The following is a 21,969-nucleotide window of genomic DNA, read 5'->3' as shown; positions in this document are numbered from 1 at the left end:
ACTGCTATGCAAAAGCAAACTAATGCAAAGGTGCAGCAGCACACTGGCTTTTAGTACTTGCAAACAAACCCTATTTTTTATAGTATTACGACAATAATCTTGCAAAATCTTCTCCACCAGACTTTTTTTTGCATACAAGAAAACCTGATGAAACGGAACTGTGAAAAACTATCACACTGATCGAATGTTGTTGAAAATGTTATTCCAAACAGTGATGGTAATTGCTTGTTTTTTACATACCGTACTAGAGGAATCAATCAAATAGAAATGAGGCCATAAAGAAGTTGTCCACAACATGGACAAGCCCTTCTCTTACCCCAAGCTTGGCCCCAAGAAAATAAAAAAGCTTATACTCACTTCTCGTACCTTCACCGTTCCAGCAGTCTCGGCACTTGCATTCCCGGGGCATCGAGAGGAAATCAGGGCTGCGGCTGCTCTCTCACTTCCTCTTGATGTTCAATTTGTCAAAAGGCCGAGACAGTGACACCAGTGCTGATTGGGCGCCAGGCTCACGTGTCATAACACCCGTGCGAAAGCCCGGGGAACATGAGTGCAAACACTGCTCAAATGGTGCCATGAGCTTTTTTTCTTTTATCAGCGCCAAGCATTTAGAGGACGAAAGGGTTGTCCTGGTTGTGGACAACCCCTTTGACCTGACATGTATAGCGCACTGCAATAATGAAGTATTGCAGTGCGTTATACCAGTAATCAGACCATAGCATGTGCAAAAACAATAGTGGGACTATGGTAAGGTGAAAAGGAGATATAGAAAAAAATGTCTCCCCTTACTATAGTAGTGTAAGTGTTGAGAAAAATATATAAATATATTCATAATTAATATTGCAGATGCATGTTAGGTATGTGCTAGATGTATGTTAGGTGTGTGCCAGGTGTATGTTAGGTATGTGCCAGGTGTATGTTAGGTGTGTGCCAGGTGTTATGATCCGGTGACCTTGGAGCAGCATGAGAACTTTCACTGGAGAAGGTGGTAACTATACTGACCGCAAACCCTGATCTTATCACCGCAACTAGAAGTAGCCGTGGGGTGTACCTAACGAAACCTAGACACCTCGACACAGCCGGAGGACTAAACACCCCTATAGATGGAAATAGGAATTTTTACCTTGCCTCAGAGCAGAACCCCAAAGGATAGGCAGCCCCCCACAAATATTGACTGTGAGTAGTAGAGGAAAAGACACACGTAGGCAGAAAACAGGATTTAGCAAATGAGGCACACACTAGCTAAATAGGAAAGGATAGGACAGGATACTAAGCGGTCAGTATTAAAAATCCTTCCAAAAATATCCACAGCAGAAAATACAAAAACTCCACCATCTAACTAAAGATGTGGAGCGTATATCTGCATCTCCAGAGAATCCAACAAGACCGGGAAAACACTGACACAGTCTAAGCTGGACAAGAGAAAAACAAATGTATAGCACAGAATATAAGCACACTGCATGTGTGCCACAGGAACAAAAACCAGACACTTATCTTTGCTGAATTGACAGCTGAGCAGGAGAAGCCAGAAAGTGATCCAACACTTCAGAAGAAACATTGACAACTGACAAGGGCTAATTAATCCTGCACACTTATATATCCCAGTCAGAACAGCAATTAGCAGATACACCTGGCCAGGACTGTGACTCAGAGACAACTGCATTCCCACCTACAACCACTGGAGGGAACCCAAGAGCAGAATTCACAACAGTACCCCCCCCTTGAAGAGGGGTCACCAAACCCTCACCAGGGCCTCCAGGACGATCAGGATGAGCCAGATGAAAGGCACGGACCAAATCAGCAGCATAGACATCAGAGGCAAAAACCCAAGAATTATCCTCCTGGCTATAACCCTTCCATTTGACAAGGTACTGAAGCCTCCGCCTCGAAAAACGAGAATCCAAAATCTTCTCAACCACATACTCCAACTCACCATCAACCAACACAGGGGCCGGAGGATCAACAGAGGGAACAACGGGCACCACATATTTCCGCAATAAAGATCTATGGAAGACATTATGGATAGGAAAAGAGGCCGGAAGCGCCAAATGAAAAGACACTGGATTAATAATCTCAGAAATCTTATAAGGACCAATAAACCGAGGCTTAAACTTAGGGGAAGAAACCTTCATAGGAACATGATGGGAAGACAACCAGACCAGATCCCCAACCCGAAGCCGGGAACCAACACACCGACGACGGTTAGCAAAACGTTGAGCCTCTTCCTGAGACAATACCAAATTGTCCACCACATGAGCCCAAATCTGCTGCAACCTGTCAACCACAGAATCCACACCAGGACAGTCAGAAGGCTCAACCTGCCCAGAAGAAAAACGAGGATGAAAACCAAAATTACAAAAAAAAGGCGAAACCAAAGTAGCCGAACTAGCCCGATTATTAAGGGCAAACTCGGCCAATGGCAAGAAGGCCACCCAATCATCCTGATCAGCAGACACAAAGCATCTCAAATAAGTTTCCAAAGTCTGATTAGTTCGCTCGGTCTGGCCATTTGTCTGAGGATGAAATGCAGAAGAAAAAGACAAATCAATGCCCATCCTAGCACAAAAGGCCCGCCAAAACCTAGAAACAAACTGGGAACCTCCGTCGGACACAATATTCTCCAGAATCCCATGCAAACGAACCACATGCTGAAAAAACAACGGAACCAAATCTGAAGAGGAAGGCAATTTAGGCAAAGGCACCAAATGAACCATCTTAGAGAACCGGTCACAAACAACCCAGATAACAGACATTTTCTGGGAGACCGGAAGATCAGAAATAAAATCCATCGAAATATGCGTCCAGGGCCTCTCAGGGACTGACAATGGCAAAAGCAACCCACTAGCACGGGAACAACAAGGCTTGGCCCGCGTACAAGTCCCACAGGACTGCACAAAAAAAACGCACATCACGCGACAAAAGGCCACCAAAAGGACCTACCAACCAAGTCTCTGGTACCAAAAATGCCAGGATGACCAGCCAACACGGAACAGTGAACCTCAGAAATCACTCTACTAGTCCGTCTGTCAGGAACAAACAGTTTCCCCACAGGACAGCGGTCAGGTTTGTCAGCCTGAAATTCCTGAAGAACCCGTCGTAAATCAGGGGAAATGGCAGAAAGGACCACCCCTTCTTTCAGAATACCGACCTGTTCTAAGACCTCAGGAGAATCAGGCAAAAAACTCCTAGAGAGGGCATCAGCCTTAATATTCTTAGAACCCGGAAGGTACGAGACCACGAAATCAAAACGGGAAAAAAACAAGGACCATCGATCCTTTCTAGGATTCAGCCGTTTGGCAGACTCGAGGTAAATAAGATTCTTATGATCGGTCAAGACCACAATACGGTGCTTAGCTTCCTCAAGCCAATGTCGCCACTCCTCAAATGCCCACTTCATAGCCAACAACTCCCGATTGCCGACATCATAATTGCGTTCAGCAGGCGAAAACTTATGGGAAAAGAAGGCACACGGTTTCATCAAGGAACCAACAGGATCCCTCTGAGACAAAACGGCCCCTGCCCCAATCTCAGAAGCGTCAACCTCAACCTGAAATGGAAGAGAAACATCCGGTTGGTACAACATCGGAGCAGAAGTAAATCGATGTTTAAGCTCCTGAAAGGCAGAGACAGCCACAGAGGACCAATTCGCCACATCAGCGCCTTTCTTCGTCAAATCGGTCAAGGGTTTAACCACACTGGAAAAATTAGCAATGAAACGGCGATAAAAATTTGCAAAACCCAAAAATTTCTGAAGGCTCTTCACGGATGTGGGCTGAATCCAATCATGAATGGCCTGATCCTTAACCGGATCCATCTCTATAGACGAAGGAGAAAAAATAAAGCCCAAAAAAGAAATCTTCTGCACCCCAAAAAGACACTTAGACCCTTTCACAAACAAAGCATTGTCACGAAGGATCTGAAATACCATCCTGACCTGTTGCACATGAGACTCCCAATCATCTGAAAAAATCAAAATATCGTCCAAATATACAATCAAGAATTTATCAAGATAAGTCCGGAAGATATCATGCATGAAGAACTGAAAAACAGATGGAGCATTAGAGAGTCCGAATGGCATCACAAGGTATTCAAAATGGCCTTCGGGCGTGTTAAACGCAGTTTTCCATTCATCACCCTGCTTAATACGAACAAGATTATATGCCCCTCGAAGGTCAATCTTAGTAAACCAACTAGCTCCGTTAATCCTAGCAAACAAATCGGAAAGCAAAGGTAAAGGGTATTGAAACTTGACCGTGATCTTATTCAAGAGGAGATAATCAATACAGGGTCTCAAGGAACCATCTTTTTTAGCAACAAAAAAGAACCCCGCTCCCAACGGTGAAGAAGATGGCCGAATATGCCCTTTCTACAAAGACTCCTTAATATAGCTCCGCATGGCGGTATGTTCAGGCACAGACAGGTTGAAAAGTCGACCCTTAGGAAACTTACAGCCTGGAATCAAGTCAATAGCACAATCGCAGTCCCTGGTCGGTGGAAGGAAACTGGACTTGGGCTCATCGAATACATCCTGAAAATCAGACAAAAACTCTGGAATTTCAGAAGAGGAAGAAGAGGAGATTGACATCAAAGGAACATCATTATGAACCCCCTGACAACCCCAACTAGTCACAGACATGGACTTCCAATCCAACACAGGATTATGTACCTGCAACCATGGATAACCCAGCATGATAGCATCATGCAATTTATGCAACACCAGAAATCGACACTCTTCCTCATGGACTGGCGCCATGCGCATGGTAAAATGTGTCCAAAACTGGGGTTTATTTTTAGCCAAGGGTGTAGCATCAATGCCCCTTAAAGGAATAGGGTTCTGCAAAGGCTGCAAGGGAAAACCACAACGCTTGGCAAACTCGAAGTCCATTAAGTTCAAGGCGGCGCCTGAATCCACAAACGCCATGACAGAAAATGATGACAATGAGCAGATCAAGGACACAGATAATAAAAATTTAGATTGTACAGTACTGATGGTAATTGAACTGGCGATCCTCTTTGTCCGCTTAGGACAGACAGAAATGACATGAGGAGCGTCGCCACAATAATAACACAACCTATTCTGACGTCTGAAACCTTGTCGTTCCGTTCTAGACAAAATCCTATCACACTGCATTGGCTCAGGAATTTGCTCTGAGGATAACGCCACAGCGCGCACAGTTCTGCGCTCCCGCAAGCGCCGGTCAATCTGAATGGCCAGAGACATAGAATCACTCAGACCGGAAGGCGTGGAAAACCCCACCATAACATCTTTAACGGATTCAGAAAGACCCTTTCTGAAAATTGCCGCCAAAGCATCATTATTCCATTTAGTCAACACCGACCATTTTCTGAATTTCTGACAATACAATTCTGCCGCCTCTTGACCCTGAGACAGGGCCAACAAGGTCTTCTCAGCTTGATCCACAGAATTAGGTTCATCATATAACAATCCCAAGGCCTGAAAAAAGGAGTCTACATCAAGCAAAGCCGGATTCCCAGATTCCAGGGAAAATGCCCAATCCTGCGGGTCGCCACGCAGCAGGGAAATGACAATTTTTACTTGCTGAATGGAATCACCGGAGGATCGAGGTCTCAAAGCAAAAAACAGTTTACAGTTGTTTTTAAAACTCAAAAATTTGGACCTGTCACCAAAAAACAAATCAGGAGTAGGAATCTTCGGTTCTAAAACAGGAGTCTGAACAATATAATCAGAAATATCCTGTACCCGAGCAGCAAGCTGGTCTACACGAGAAGCTAATTCCTGAACATTCATGCTAGCACAAGGCTCTTCAGCCACCCAGAGATAAAGAGGGAGAAGACAAAGTAGACTGAAGAAAAAAAAATCACTCAAGACCTTTCTTCCCTTCTTCTGAGATGCATTTAACTCATTATGGGCCAGTTGTACTGTTATGATCCGGTGACCTTGGAGCAGCATGCGAACTTTCACTGGAGAAGGTGGTAACTATACTGACCGCAAACCCTGATCTTATCACCGCAACTAGAAGTAGCCGTGGGGTGTACCTAACATAACCTAGACACCTCGACACAGCCGGAGGACTAAATACACCTATAGATGGAAATAGGAATTTCTACCTTGCCTCAGAGCAGAACCCCAAAGGATAGGCAGCCCCCCACAAATATTGACTGTGAGTAGTAGAGGAAAAGACACACATAGGCAGAAAACAGGATTTAGCAAATGAGGCACACACTAGCTAAATAGGAAAGGATAGGACAGGATACTAAGCGGTCAGTATTAAAAATCCTTCCAAAAATATCCACAGCAGAAAATACAAAAACTCCACCATCTAACTAAAGATGTGGAGCGTATATCTGCATCTCCAGAGAATCCAACAAGACCGAGAAAACACTGACACAGTCTAAGCTGGACAAGAGAAAAACAAATGAATAGCACAGAATATAAGCACACTGCATGTGTGCCACAGGAACAAAAAACAGACACTTATCTTTGCTGAATTGACAGCTGAGCAGGAGAAGCCAGAAAGTGATCCAACACTTCAGAAGAAACATTGACAACTGGCAAAGGCTAATGAATCCTGCACACTTAAATATCCCAGTCAGAACAGCAATTAGCATATACACCTGGCCAGGACTGTGACTCAGAGACAACGTTACGTGTGTGCCAGGTGTATGGTAGGTGTGTGCCAGGTGTATGGTAGGTGTGTGCCAGATGTATGTTAGGTGTGTGCCAGGTGTATGTTAGATGTGTGCCAGATGTATGTTAGGTGTGTGCCAGATGTATGTTAGGTGTGTGCCAGATGTATGTTAGGTGTGGGCCAGACGTATGTTAGGTGTGTGCCAGGTGTATGTTAGGTTTGTGCCAGGTGTATGTTAGTTGTGTGCCATATGTATGTTAGATGTGTGCCAGTTGTATGTTAGGTGTGTGCCAGGTATATGGTAGATGTGTGCCAGGTGTATGTTAGGTGTGTGCCAGATGTATTGTAGGTTTGTGCCAGGTGTATGTTAGGTGTGTGCCAGGTGTATGTTAGGTGTGTGCCAGGTGTATGTTAGGTGTGTGCCAGATGTATGGTAGGTGCGTGCCAGCTGTATGGTAGGTGTGTGCCAGAAGTATGTTATGTGTGTGCCAGGTGTATGTTAGGTGTGTGCCAGACGTATGTTAGGTGTGTGCCAGGTGTATGTTAGGTTTGTGCCAGGTGTTTGTTTGGTGTGTGCCAGGTGTATGGTAGATGTGTGCCAGGTGTATGTTAGGTGTGTGCCAGGTGTATGGTAGATGTGTGCCATATGTATGTTAGATGTGTGCCAGGTGTATGTTAGGTGTGTGCCAGGTGTTTGTTAGGTGTGTGCCAGGTGTATGGTAGATGTGTGCCAGGTGTATGTTAGGTGTGTGCCAGGTGTATGTTAGGTGTGTGCCAGGTGTATGTTAGGTGTGTGCCAGGTGTATGGTAGATGTGTGCCATGTGTATGTTAGGTGTGTGCCAGGTGTATGGTAGATGTGTGCCAGGTGTATTTTAGATGTGTGCCAGATGTATGTTAGGTGTGTGCCAGGTGTATGGTAGGTGTGTGCCAGGTGTATGGTAGGTGTGTTCCAGGTGTATGTTAGGTGTGTGCCAGGTGTATGTTAGGTGTGTGCCAGGTGTATGGTAGATGTGTGCCAGGTGTATGGTAGATTTGGCCAGGTGTATGTTAGATGTGTGCCAGGTATATGTTAGGTGTGTGCCAGGTGTATGATAGGTGTGTTCCAGATGTAAGGTGTGTGCCAGGTGTATGTTAGTTGTGTGCCAGGTGTATGTTAGGTGTGTGCCAGGTGTATGGTAGGTGCGTGCCAGATGTATGTTAGGTGTGTGCCAGACGTATGTTAGGTGTGTGCCAGGTGTATGTTAGGTTTGTGCCAGGTGTATGTTAGGTGTGTGCCATATGTATGTTAGATGTGTGCCTGGTGTATGTTAGGTGTGTGTTAGGTGTATGTTAGGTGTGTGCCAGGTGTATGTTAGGTGTGTGCCAGATGTATGTTAGGTGTGTGCCAGGTGTATGTTAGGTGTGTGCCATGTGTATGTTAGGTGTGTGCCAGGTGTATGGTAGATGTGTACCAGGTGTATGTTAGGTGTGTGCCAGATGTATGTTAGGTGTGTGCCAGATGTATATTAGGTGTGTGCCAGATGTATGTTACGTGTGTTCTAGGTGTATGGTAGGTGTGTGCCAGGTGTATGGTAGGTGTGTGCCAGATGTATGTTAGGTGTGTGCCAGACGTATGTTAGGTGTGTGCCAGACGTATGTTAGATGTGTTACAGGTGTATGTTAGGTTTGTGCCAGGTGTATGTTAGGTGTGTGCCATATGTATGTTAGATGTGTGCCAGGTGTATGTTAGGTGTGTGCCAGGTGTTTGTTAGGTGTGTGCCAGGTGTATGGTAGATGTGTGCCAGGTGTATGTTAGGTGTGTGCCAGGTGTGTGTTAGGTGTGTGCCAGGTGTATGTTAGGTGTGTGCCAGGTGTATGGTAGATGTGTGCCATGTGTATGTTAGGTGTGTGCCAGGTATATGGTAGATGTGTGCCAGGTGTATGTTAGGTGTGTGCCAGATGTATGTTAGGTTTGTGCCAGGTGTATGTTAGGTGTGTGCCAGGTGTATGGTAGATTTGGCCAGGTGTATGTTAGATGTGTGTCAGGTATATGTTAGGTGTGTGCCAGGTGTATGATAGGTGTGTTCCAGATGTAAGGTGTGTGCCAGGTGTATGTTAGTTGTGTGCCAGGTGTATGTTAGGTGTGTGCCAGGTGTATGGTAGATGTGTGCCAGGTATATGTTAAGTGTGTGCCAGGTGTATGGTAGGAGTGTGCCAGATGTATGTTAGGTGTGTGCCAGGTGTATGTTAGGTATGTGCAAGGTGTATGTTAGGTATGTGCCAGGTGTATGTTAGGTGTGTGCCAGGTGTATGGTAGGTGTGTGCCAGGTGTATGGTAGGTGTGTGCCAGGTGTATGGTAGGTGTGTGCCAGGTGCATGGTAGGTGTGTGCCAGGTGTATGTTAGGTGTGTGCCAGGTGTACGGTATGTGTCTGCCAGGTGTATGGTAGGCTTGTACCAGATGTATGTTAGATGTGTGCCAGATGTATGTTAGGTGTGTGCCAGGTGTATGTTAGGTGTGTGCCAGATGTATGGTAGGTGTGTGCCAGGTGTATGGTAGGTGTGTGCCAGATGTATGGTAGGTGTGTGCCAGATTTATGGTAGGTGTGTGCCAGGTGTATGGTACGTGTGTGCTAGGTGTATGGTAGGTGTGTGCCAGGTGTATGGTAGGAGTGTGCCAGATGTATGTTAGGTGTGTGCCAGGTGTATGTTAGGTATGTGCAAGGTGTATGTTAGGTGTGTGCCAGGTGTATGTTAGGTGTGTGCCAGGTGTATGGTAGGTGTGTGCCAGGTGTATGTTAGGTGTGTGCCAGGTGTATGTTAGGTGTGTGCCAGGTGTATGGTAGGTGCGTGCCAGCTGTATGGTAGGTGTGTGCCAGAAGTATGTTAGGTGTGTGCTAGGTGTATGGTAGGTGTGTGCCAGATGTATGTTAGGTGTGTGCCAGGTGTATGTTAGGTGTGTGCCAGGTGTATGTAAGGTGTGTGCCAGGTGTATGGTAGATGTGTGCCAGGTGTATGTTAGGTGTGTGCCAGGTGTGTTAGGTGTGTGCCATATGTATGTTAGGTGTGTGCCAGATGTATGTTAGGTGTGTGCCAGGTGTATGTTAGGTTGGTGCCAGGTGTACGGTATGTGTCTGCCAGGTGTATGTTAGATGTGTGCCAGGTGTATGTTAGGTGTGTGCCACGTGTATGGTAGGTATGTGCCAGATGTATGTTAGGTGTGTGCCAGGTGTATGTTAGGTGTATGCCAGGTGTATGTTAGGTGTGTGCCAGGTGTACGGTATGTGTCTGCCAGGTGTGTGGTAGGCGTGTACCAGATGTATGTTAGATGTGTGCCAGGTGTATGTTAGGTGTGTGCCAGGTATATGTTAGGTGTGTGTCAGGTGTATGGTAGGTGTGTGCCAGATGTATGGTAGGTGTGTGCCAGGTGTATGGTAGGTGTGTGCCAGATGTGTGGTAGGTGTGTGCCAGATTTATGGTAGGTGTGTGCCAGGTGTATGGTAGGTGTGTGCTAGGTGTATGGTAGGTGTGTGCCAGGTGTATGGTAGGTGTGTGCTAGGTGTATGTTAGGTTTGTGCCAGGTGTACGGTATGTGTCTGCCAGGTGTATGTTAGGTGTGTGCCACGTGTATGGTAGGTATGTGCCAGATGTATGTTTGGTGTGTGCCAGGTGTATGTTAGGTGTGTGCCAGGTGTATGTTAGGTGTGTGCAAGGTGTATGGTAGGTGCGTGCCAGCTGTATGGTAGGTGTGTGCCAGATGTATGTTAGGTGTGTGCCAGATGTATGTTAGGTCTGTGCCAGGTGTATGTTAGGTTTGTGCCAGGTGTACGGTATGTGTCTGCCAGGTGTATGTTAGATGTGTGCCAGGTGTATGTTAGGTGTGTGCCACGTGTATGGTAGGTATGTGCCAGATGTATGTTAGGTGTGTGCCAGGTGTATGTTAGGTGTATGCCAGGTGTATGTTAGGTGTGTGCCAGGTGTATGGTAGATGTGTACCAGGTGTATGTTAGGTGTGTGCCAGATGTATGTTAGGTGTGTGCCAGATGTATGTTAGGTGTGTGCCAGATGTATGTTACGTGTGTTCTAGGTGTATGGTAGGTGTGTGCCAGGTGTATGGTAGGTGTGTGCCAGATGTATGTTAGGTGTGTGCCAGACGTATGTTAGGTGTGTGCCAGACGTATGTTAGGTGTGTTACAGGTGTATGTTAGGTTTGTGCCAGGTGTATGTTAGCTGTGTGCCATATGTATGTTAGATGTGTGCCTGGTGTATGTTAGGTGTGTGCCAGGTGTATGTTAGGTGTGTGCCAGGTGTATGGTACATGTGTGCCATGTGTATGTTAGGTGTGTGCCAGGTATATGGTAGATGTGTGCCAGGTATATGTTAGGTGTGTGCCAGATGTATGTTAGGTTTGTGCCAGGTGTATGTTAGGTGTGTGCCAGGTGTATTTTAGGTGTGTGCCAGGTGTATGTTAGGTGTGTGCCAGGTGTATGTTAGCTGTGTGCCAGGTGTATGGTAGATTTGGCCAGGTGTATGTTAGATGTGTGCCAGGTATATGTTAGGTGTGTGCCAGGTGTATGATAGGTGTGTTCCAGATGTAAGGTGTGTGCCAGGTGTATGTTAGGTGTGTGCCAGGTGTATGGTAGATGTGTGCCAGGTATATGTTAGGTGTGTGCCAGGTGTATGTTCGGTATGTGCCAGGTGTATGTTAGGTGTGTGCCAGGTGTATGGTAGGTGTGTGCCAGGTGTATGGTAGGTGTGTGCCAGGTGTATGGTAGGTGTGTGCCAGGTGTATGGTAGGTGTGTGCCAGGTGTATGTTAGGTGTGTGCCAGGTGTACGGTATGTGTCTGCCAGGTGTATGTTAGGTGTGTGCCAGGTGTATGGTAGGTGTGTGCCATGTGTATGTTAGATGTGTGCCAGGTGTATGTTAGGTGTGTGCCATGTGTATGTTAGGTGTGTGTCAGGTGTATGGTAGATGTGTGCCAGGTGTATGTTAGATGTGTGCCAGATTTATGTTAGGTGTGTGCCAGGTGTATGGTAGGTGTGTGCCAGGCGTATGTTAGGTGTGTGCCAGGTGTATGATAGATGTGTGCCAGGTGTATGGTAGATTTGGCCAGGTGTATGTTAGATGTGTGCCAGGTATATGTTAAGTGTGTGCCAGGTGTATGATAGGTGTGTTCCAGATGTAAGGTGTGTGCCAGGTGTATGTTAGTTGTGTGCCAGGTGTATGTTAGGTGTGTGCCAGGTATGGTAGATGTATGCCAGATGTAAGGTGTGTGCCAGGTGTATGTTAGGTGTGTGCCAGGTGTATGGTAGATGTGTGCCAGGTATATGTTAGGTGTGTGCCAGGTGTATGTTAGTTGTGTGCCAGGTGTATGTTAGGTGTGTGCCAGGTGTATGATAGGTGTGTTCCAGATGTAAGGTGTGTGCCAGGTGTATGTTAGTTGTGTGCCAGGTGTATGTTAGGTGTGTGCCAGGTGTATGGTAGGTGCGTGCCAGATGTATGTTAGGTGTGTGCCAGACGTATGTTAGGTGTGTGCCAGGTGTATGTTAGGTTTGTGCCAGGTGTATGTTAGGTGTGTGCCATATGTATGTTAGATGTGTGCCTGGTGTATGTTAGGTGTGTGTTAGGTGTATGTTAGGTGTGTGCCAGGTGTATGTTAGGTGTGTGCCAGATGTATGTTAGGTGTGTGCCAGGTGTATGTTAGGTGTGTGCCATGTGTATGTTAGGCGTGTGCCAGGTGTATGGTAGATGTGTACCAGGTGTATGTTAGGTGTGTGCCAGATGTATGTTAGGTGTGTGCCAGATGTATATTAGGTGTGTGCCAGATGTATGTTACGTGTGTTCTAGGTGTATGGTAGGTGTGTGCCAGGTGTATGGTAGGTGTGTGCCAGATGTATGTTAGGTGTGTGCCAGACGTATGTTAGGTGTGTGCCAGACGTATGTTAGATGTGTTACAGGTGTATGTTAGGTTTGTGCCAGGTGTATGTTAGGTGTGTGCCATATGTATGTTAGATGTGTGCCAGGTGTATGTTAGGTGTGTGCCAGGTGTTTGTTAGGTGTGTGCCAGGTGTATGGTAGATGTGTGCCAGGTGTATGTTAGGTGTGTGCCAGGTGTGTGTTAGGTGTGTGCCAGGTGTATGTTAGGTGTGTGCCAGGTGTATGGTAGATGTGTGCCATGTGTATGTTAGGTGTGTGCCAGGTATATGGTAGATGTGTGCCAGGTGTATGTTAGGTGTGTGCCAGATGTATGTTAGGTTTGTGCCAGGTGTATGTTAGGTGTGTGCCAGGTGTATGGTAGATTTGGCCAGGTGTATGTTAGATGTGTGTCAGGTATATGTTAGGTGTGTGCCAGGTGTATGATAGGTGTGTTCCAGATGTAAGGTGTGTGCCAGGTGTATGTTAGTTGTGTGCCAGGTGTATGTTAGGTGTGTGCCAGGTGTATGGTAGATGTGTGCCAGGTATATGTTAAGTGTGTGCCAGGTGTATGGTAGGAGTGTGCCAGATGTATGTTAGGTGTGTGCCAGGTGTATGTTAGGTATGTGCAAGGTGTATGTTAGGTATGTGCCAGGTGTATGGTAGGTGTGTGCCAGGTGTATGGTAGGTGTGTGCCAGGTGTATGGTAGGTGTGTGCCAGGTGTATGGTAGGTGTGTGCCAGGTGCATGGTAGGTGTGTGCCAGGTGTATGTTAGGTGTGTGCCAGGTGTACGGTATGTGTCTGCCAGGTGTATGGTAGGCTTGTACCAGATGTATGTTAGATGTGTGCCAGATGTATGTTAGGTGTGTGCCAGGTGTATGTTAGGTGTGTGCCAGATGTATGGTAGGTGTGTGCCAGGTGTATGGTAGGTGTGTGCCAGATGTATGGTAGGTGTGTGCCAGATTTATGGTAGGTGTGTGCCAGGTGTATGGTACGTGTGTGCTAGGTGTATGGTAGGTGTGTGCCAGGTGTATGGTAGGAGTGTGCCAGATGTATGTTAGGTGTGTGCCAGGTGTATGTTAGGTATGTGCAAGGTGTATGTTAGGTGTGTGCCAGGTGTATGTTAGGTGTGTGCCAGGTGTATGGTAGGTGTGTGCCAGGTGTATGTTAGGTGTGTGCCAGGTGTATGTTAGGTGTGTGCCAGGTGTATGGTAGGTGCGTGCCAGCTGTATGGTAGGTGTGTGCCAGAAGTATGTTAGGTGTGTGCTAGGTGTATGGTAGGTGTGTGCCAGATGTATGTTAGGTGTGTGCCAGGTGTATGTTAGGTGTGTGCCAGGTGTATGTAAGGTGTGTGCCAGGTGTATGGTAGATGTGTGCCAGGTGTATGTTAGGTGTGTGCCAGGTGTGTTAGGTGTGTGCCATATGTATGTTAGGTGTGTGCCAGATGTATGTTAGGTGTGTGCCAGGTGTATGTTAGGTTGGTGCCAGGTGTACGGTATGTGTCTGCCAGGTGTATGTTAGATGTGTGCCAGGTGTATGTTAGGTGTGTGCCACGTGTATGGTAGGTATGTGCCAGATGTATGTTAGGTGTGTGCCAGGTGTATGTTAGGTGTATGCCAGGTGTATGTTAGGTGTGTGCCAGGTGTACGGTATGTGTCTGCCAGGTGTGTGGTAGGCGTGTACCAGATGTATGTTAGATGTGTGCCAGGTGTATGTTAGGTGTGTGCCAGGTATATGTTAGGTGTGTGTCAGGTGTATGGTAGGTGTGTGCCAGATGTATGGTAGGTGTGTGCCAGGTGTATGGTAGGTGTGTGCCAGATGTGTGGTAGGTGTGTGCCAGATTTATGGTAGGTGTGTGCCAGGTGTATGGTAGGTGTGTGCTAGGTGTATGGTAGGTGTGTGCCAGGTGTATGGTATGTGTCTGCCAGGTGTATGTTAGGTGTGTGCCACGTGTATGGTAGGTATGTGCCAGATGTATGTTTGGTGTGTGCCAGGTGTATGTTAGGTGTGTGCCAGGTGTATGTTAGGTGTGTGCCAGGTGTATGGTAGGTGCGTGCCAGCTGTATGGTAGGTGTGTGCCAGATGTATGTTAGGTGTGTGCCAGATGTATGTTAGGTCTGTGCCAGGTGTATGTTAGGTTTGTGCCAGGTGTACGGTATGTGTCTGCCAGGTGTATGTTAGATGTGTGCCAGGTGTATGTTAGGTGTGTGCCACGTGTATGGTAGGTATGTGCCAGATGTATGTTAGGTGTGTGCCAGGTGTATGTTAGGTGTATGCCAGGTGTATGTTAGGTCTGTGCCAGGTGTATGGTAGATGTGTACCAGGTGTATGTTAGGTGTGTGCCAGATGTATGTTAGGTGTGTGCCAGATGTATGTTAGGTGTGTGCCAGATGTATGTTACGTGTGTTCTAGGTGTATGGTAGGTGTGTGCCAGGTGTATGGTAGGTGTGTGCCAGATGTATGTTAGGTGTGTGCCAGACGTATGTTAGGTGTGTGCCAGACGTATGTTAGGTGTGTTACAGGTGTATGTTAGGTTTGTGCCAGGTGTATGTTAGCTGTGTGCCATATGTATGTTAGATGTGTGCCTGGTGTATGTTAGGTGTGTGCCAGGTGTATGTTAGGTGTGTGCCAGGTGTATGGTACATGTGTGCCATGTGTATGTTAGGTGTGTGCCAGGTATATGGTAGATGTGTGCCAGGTATATGTTAGGTGTGTGCCAGATGTATGTTAGGTTTGTGCCAGGTGTATGTTAGGTGTGTGCCAGGTGTATTTTAGGTGTGTGCCAGGTGTATGTTAGGTGTGTGCCAGGTGTATGTTAGCTGTGTGCCAGGTGTATGGTAGATTTGGCCAGGTGTATGTTAGATGTGTGCCAGGTATATGTTAGGTGTGTGCCAGGTGTATGATAGGTGTGTTCCAGATGTAAGGTGTGTGCCAGGTGTATGTTAGGTGTGTGCCAGGTGTATGGTAGATGTGTGCCAGGTATATGTTAGGTGTGTGCCAGGTGTATGTTCGGTATGTGCCAGGTGTATGTTAGGTGTGTGCCAGGTGTATGGTAGGTGTGTGCCAGGTGTATGGTAGGTGTGTGCCAGGTGTATGGTAGGTGTGTGCCAGGTGTATGGTAGGTGTGTGCCAGGTGTATGTTAGGTGTGTGCCAGGTGTACGGTATGTGTCTGCCAGGTGTATGTTAGGTGTGTGCCAGGTGTATGGTAGGTGTGTGCCATGTGTATGTTAGATGTGTGCCAGGTGTATGTTAGGTGTGTGCCATGTGTATGTTAGGTGTGTGTCAGGTGTATGGTAGATGTGTGCCAGGTGTATGTTAGATGTGTGCCAGATTTATGTTAGGTGTGTGCCAGGTGTATGGTAGGTGTGTGCCAGGCGTATGTTAGGTGTGTGCCAGGTGTATGATAGATGTGTGCCAGGTGTATGGTAGATTTGGCCAGGTGTATGTTAGATGTGTGCCAGGTATATGTTAAGTGTGTGCCAGGTGTATGATAGGTGTGTTCCAGATGTAAGGTGTGTGCCAGGTGTATGTTAGTTGTGTGCCAGGTGTATGTTAGGTGTGTGCCAGGTATGGTAGATGTATGCCAGATGTAAGGTGTGTGCCAGGTGTATGTTAGGTGTGTGCCAGGTGTATGGTAGATGTGTGCCAGGTATATGTTAGGTGTGTGCCAGGTGTATGTTAGTTGTGTGCCAGGTGTATGTTAGGTGTGTGCCAGGTGTTTGGTAGTTGTGTGCCAGGTTTATGTTAGGTGTGTGCCAGGTGTATGGTAGATGTGTGCCAGATGTAAGGTGTGTGCCAGGTGTATGTTAGGTGTGTGCCAGGTGTATGGTAGATGTGTGCCAGGTGTATGTTAGATGTGTGCCAGGTGTATGTTAGGTGTGTGCCACGTGTATGGTAGGTATGTGCCAGATGTATGTTAGGTGTGTGCCAGGTGTATGTTAGGTGTATGCCAGGTGTATGTTAGGTGTGTGCCAGGTTTACGGTATGTGTCTGCCAGGTGTGTGGTAGGCGTGTACCAGATGTATGTTAGATGTGTGCCAGGTGTATGTTAGGTGTGTGCCAGGTATATGTTAGGTGTGTGTCAGGTGTATGGTAGGTGTGTGCCAGATGTATGGTAGGTGTGTGCCAGGTGTATGGTAGGTGTGTGCCAGATGTGTGGTAGGTGTGTGCCAGATTTATGGTAGGTGTGTGCCAGGTGTATGGTAGGTGTGTGCTAGGTGTATGGTAGGTGTGTGCCAGGTGTATGGTAGGTGTGTGCCAGGTGTATGTTAGGTGTGTGCCAGGTGTATGTTAGGTGTGTGCCAGGTGTATGGTAGGTGCGTGCCAGCTGTATGGTAGGTGTGTGCCAGATGTATGTTAGGTGTGTGCCAGATGTATGTTAGGTCTGTGCCAGGTGTATGTTAGGTTTGTGCCAGGTGTACGGTATGTGTCTGCCAGGTGTATGTTAGATGTGTGCCAGGTGTATGTTAGGTGTGTGCCACGTGTATGGTAGGTATGTGCCAGATGTATGTTAGGTGTGTGCCAGGTGTATGTTAGGTGTATGCCAGGTGTATGTTAGGTGTGTGCCAGGTGTATGGTAGATGTGTACCAGGTGTATGTTAGGTGTGTGCCAGATGTATGTTAGGTGTGTGCCAGATGTATGTTAGGTGTGTGCCAGATGTATGTTACGTGTGTTCTAGGTGTATGGTAGGTGTGTGCCAGGTGTATGGTAGGTGTGTGCCAGATGTATGTTAGGTGTGTGCCAGACGTATGTTAGGTGTGTGCCAGACGTATGTTAGGTGTGTTACAGGTGTATGTTAGGTTTGTGCCAGGTGTATGTTAGCTGTGTGCCATATGTATGTTAGATGTGTGCCTGGTGTATGTTAGGTGTGTGCCAGGTGTATGTTAGGTGTGTGCCAGGTGTATGGTACATGTGTGCCATGTGTATGTTAGGTGTGTGCCAGGTATATGGTAGATGTGTGCCAGGTATATGTTAGGTGTGTGCCAGATGTACGTTAGGTTTGTGCCAGGTGTATGTTAGGTGTGTGCCAGGTGTATGTTAGGTGTGTGCCAGGTGTATGTTAGGTGTGTGCCAGGTGTATGTTAGCTGTGTGCCAGGTGTATGGTAGATTTGGCCAGGTGTATGTTAGATGTGTGCCAGGTATATGTTAGGTGTGTGCCAGGTGTATGATAGGTGTGTTCCAGATGTAAGGTGTGTGCCAGGTGTATGTTAGGTGTGTGCCAGGTGTATGGTAGATGTGTGCCAGGTATATGTTAGGTGTGTGCCAGGTGTATGTTCGGTATGTGCCAGGTGTATGTTAGGTGTGTGCCAGGTGTATGGTAGGTGTGTGCCAGGTGTATGGTAGGTGTGTGCCAGGTGTATGGTAGGTGTGTGCCAGGTGTATGGTAGGTGTGTGCCAGGTGTATGTTAGGTGTGTGCCAGGTGTACGGTATGTGTCTGCCAGGTGTATGTTAGGTGTGTGCCAGGTGTATGGTAGGTGTGTGCCATGTGTATGTTAGATGTGTGCCAGGTGTATGTTAGGTGTGTGCCATGTGTATGTTAGGTGTGTGTCAGGTGTATGGTAGATGTGTGCCAGGTGTATGTTAGATGTGTGCCAGATTTATGTTAGGTGTGTGCCAGGTGTATGGTAGGTGTGTGCCAGGCGTATGTTAGGTGTGTGCCAGGTGTATGATAGATGTGTGCCAGGTGTATGGTAGATTTGGCCAGGTGTATGTTAGATGTGTGCCAGGTATATGTTAAGTGTGTGCCAGGTGTATGATAGGTGTGTTCCAGATGTAAGGTGTGTGCCAGGTGTATGTTAGTTGTGTGCCAGGTGTATGTTAGGTGTGTGCCAGGTATGGTAGATGTATGCCAGATGTAAGGTGTGTGCCAGGTGTATGTTAGGTGTGTGCCAGGTGTATGGTAGATGTGTGCCAGGTATATGTTAGGTGTGTGCCAGGTGTATGTTAGTTGTGTGCCAGGTGTATGTTAGGTGTGTGCCAGGTGTTTGGTAGATGTGTGCCAGGTTTATGTTAGGTGTGTGCCAGGTGTATGGTAGATGTGTGCCAGATGTAAGGTGTGTGCCAGGTGTATGTTAGGTGTGTGCCAGGTGTATGGTAGATGTGTGCCAGGTGTATGTTAGGTGTGTGCCAGGTGTATGGTAGATGTGTGCCAGGTGTATGTTAGGTGTATTATAAACAAAAAAAGTTGCACTCTGCAGTGCTAAAGCATGTCAATATGAAATATAAGAAGAGCAATCCTGCTTCTAGATACTAGGAAAAAATTAGACACTTAGCAGATAAATTGGCCAATTCATGCATACCCAACAACCAACGACAAGGAGGTCTCAAAACTGCTGGGTGCTGACGTGTCTAGTGTGAATACCTCTCTAAGACTGAAATCTGAATTCCGGGGTGGATGTGAATACCTATCTTCCAAGTCTGATGTTATGGGTAGGTAGGAACCTGTGGCAATTAAAATCCACCACATGCTGAAGGGCGGAGTGCTCGGTCAGAGAGCTAATATAAAGTGACAAAGAAACTGACTGGTATTCCAAGCTAATGCGAACAGGTGCAAACTAGGAGCAGCTACCTCCATATACAATAAACAAAAAAGTTTCACTCAGTAGCGCTAAAGCATGTCAATATGAAATATATGAAATATGAATAGCAATACTGCTGCTAGATCCTAGGAAAAAATGAGACACTTAGCACATAATTTTGCCAGTTCATGCATGCCCAACAAAAAGGTGGTTTCAAAAAACTTTTTTTGTCATCGTCATATATTAGGTGTATGTAGGTGTGTGTTGTATGTTGCTAGTAGTATGAAAGGTGTGTATTGCTGTGTGTTACATGTATTAGGTGTGTGCCAGGTGTATGTTAGATGTGTGTTATGTGTATATTGTTAGGAGTATGTAAGGTGTTCGTTAGCTGTGTGTTAGCTGTGACATTTTCATAGGATATTACATAATTGTATCGTATATCCTGTTCCCCAATGTGACCTGCTTCTATCTCGAGCATAGGGCCCCATTCATGCTGCTGTCAGAGGATTTTTTAAAATCACATTCTTTATTAAAAATCAAGGTTAGTAACCTTGCAAATTTTACACTGCCCACTAGGGCTTTTTTTTAGTCTTCTGGCACTTTTAGGAAGAGATTACAGGAGTTTCCATACGCAGCTGATAACACAGGATCCACCAATCACAATAGGTGATGTAACAGCTCTCCTGCTCCCCCTCCCTACACAGCGACTTTTCTACGCGCTCATTGCTCATGCTTCTTTGCAACGATAGGGTCTGACCTTTGTGACTAATGTGCATGTGAGTTTTCCTGGGGGGGGGGAGAGAGAGATAGGTACAGGTTTTAACAAAAAGAGTCAGTGGCCAGTGTGAAAAGTTCAAGATTTCCAATTAAGTATTTTGTAATAAGCAAAAAAAAAAAGCTAACTAAAAAAAAGTTAAGCACAAAAACTGGATTTAATCAAAAGGTAATTTTCAGATGTGCCATGTACAGTAGGACAACTACTATCCAGCACAAAGCGATAAAAGCCGATCACCGTGCAGCATGGGCAGGCTTGAACTGGCCCACTGGAGAACAGTAGAATCCTCCGGTGGGTCGTCATTCTCTTAAATGAGCAGTGCTTGGCACAATATTCTTGAATCACTATGTACAGACACAGACAGCATCTTATTTATTTCACAATCTACCCAGATCATTGCTATAGAAATTTGTTAGTGAAGTTAAGTCACATTTGCATGTAGCATGGGCGGGCTTGGACTGGCCCACTGGAGAACAGTAGAATCCTCCGGTGGGCCGTCATTCTCTTAAATGAGCAGTGCTTGGCACAATATTCTTGAATCTCTGTGTACAGACACAGACAGCATCTTATTTATTTCACAGTCTATCCAGATCATTGTTATAGAATTTGTTAGTGAAGTTAAGTCACATTTGCATGTATCTAAAACGTGGGGCGGTGCAATTGGTGACTGGTCGGCCATTGGCACTCCAGTCCGACACTGAGCACGGGACTGGCACACAGTACAAAAGTAGAAATGTTTCCAGACTCCCAGGCATTACATGAACATAGCGGAGCCACCGTCCCTCCAGAAAGCATATTTCCATGTAACAAACCGGCCAAATCACGACAGCTCTGGCTGACAGATCTTATAACGTAAATCACTGCGAACTGTAAATAGAAACTAGCAGGCGTAAATCTCACTGGAGACCCGGCGGCAGAACCAGGCGGCTTGTATAACAGGTGAGAAATTGGAAGAGAGATGCATTTCCCAGTCTGCCTTGTGAATGCAATCAGCGGAGAGGCTCTTGTGTCATCTCTCTAAGGGCGGCCGCCGCTTTACACAACAAAAAAACCCAGGGAAAGGCCGTGAATAATGTAAAGAGACACATGAGCGCGTCATCTGAGCCCATATTCCCTATACGTCCTCTTGGGTCTTTATATGACAATTTTACTGGAAAATCAAATTAAGTCTTATTGTCTTTGAAACTTATTGGATTACACACGATTTTCAGTCTTTAACCCTTATTGACCAGAATATGATTTTTTTTTCTAAAGGAAGGTCCATCTTTGTTGCCGCACATTAGAATAGCAGATTCATAAATATTTGTCCCCCCCTCCATTTATGAGAAGCCAATAACTAATTACAGAATCTAATGTACAATTACAATTGCACACAAGTCACTAAAGGAATAATGCAAGTAATCAGCCGCCAAGAATATGACCATCTTAGGGACCTTGTTACCGGACCCTTTTGATATGTTTTGGCATTAATTTTCATATTTCTTTTAGGTGCATCTTCAAGGGATTGTCCATATTTTTTTTTTTACTTAAATGAGCGTCTTGGGGGTTAAAAATCATTTTTGCAATTGGGTTTCTGCCTTTAAAATTTTGCACAATTTTGCTCTTACAAGCACTCAATTTCCCTGCAACTTCAACTTTGATGAGGTCTTTATACAAAGAAAGGTTGCACTCTATCGTGCCAATGCCAGTCGAATATGAAATACATGAAACATAAATAGCAAAATGGCTTTTTGAATATTAGGAAAAATATTTGAGACGCTTTGCACAGAATTTGGCCAAATAGTGTGAGCCCATCAACCATCGTCAAGGTGGTGCACCTATTCACACTAGTTTGGATGTGCCAGTCGTTTTTCTGTCATTTTGATGTGGTCTTTAGTCATAACTCAGCTGAGAGGAGCTAAGTAAAAAAAAAAAACAGATAAAAGAAATGCAACCTCCCCATCAGACTGTCATAAGGAACTCATTGACGGATTTTCATTCAACTCATTCTGTGGCCAGGATCGGACTGCAACACAGAGGCTTTAGAAGGCAAACGGTGCAGGATTTGTAATGCAACCCAATAGCAAAAATGAATTTTAGCCCCAAATACATGCATTTAAGTAAGAAGAAAAAAATGTCTCCAAAATTAGACAGTCCCTTTAAGTTAGGTCTAGTGATGAGTGAACG

General features: G+C 46.0%; 1 protein-coding gene across 3 annotated transcripts in view; it reads left to right on the top strand.

The window, feature by feature from the left end:
• CPQ (carboxypeptidase Q) overlaps positions 1-21,969 on the top strand; it is a 649,160-nt gene that overhangs the window by 189,250 nt on the left and 437,941 nt on the right. The window lies entirely within an intron of this gene.

Source organism: Ranitomeya imitator, chromosome 6 (assembly GCF_032444005.1).
Source record: "Ranitomeya imitator isolate aRanImi1 chromosome 6, aRanImi1.pri, whole genome shotgun sequence".
Classification (NCBI taxonomy): Eukaryota; Metazoa; Chordata; class Amphibia; order Anura; family Dendrobatidae; genus Ranitomeya; species Ranitomeya imitator.
This window is presented reverse-complemented; position numbering and strand designations above follow the sequence as displayed.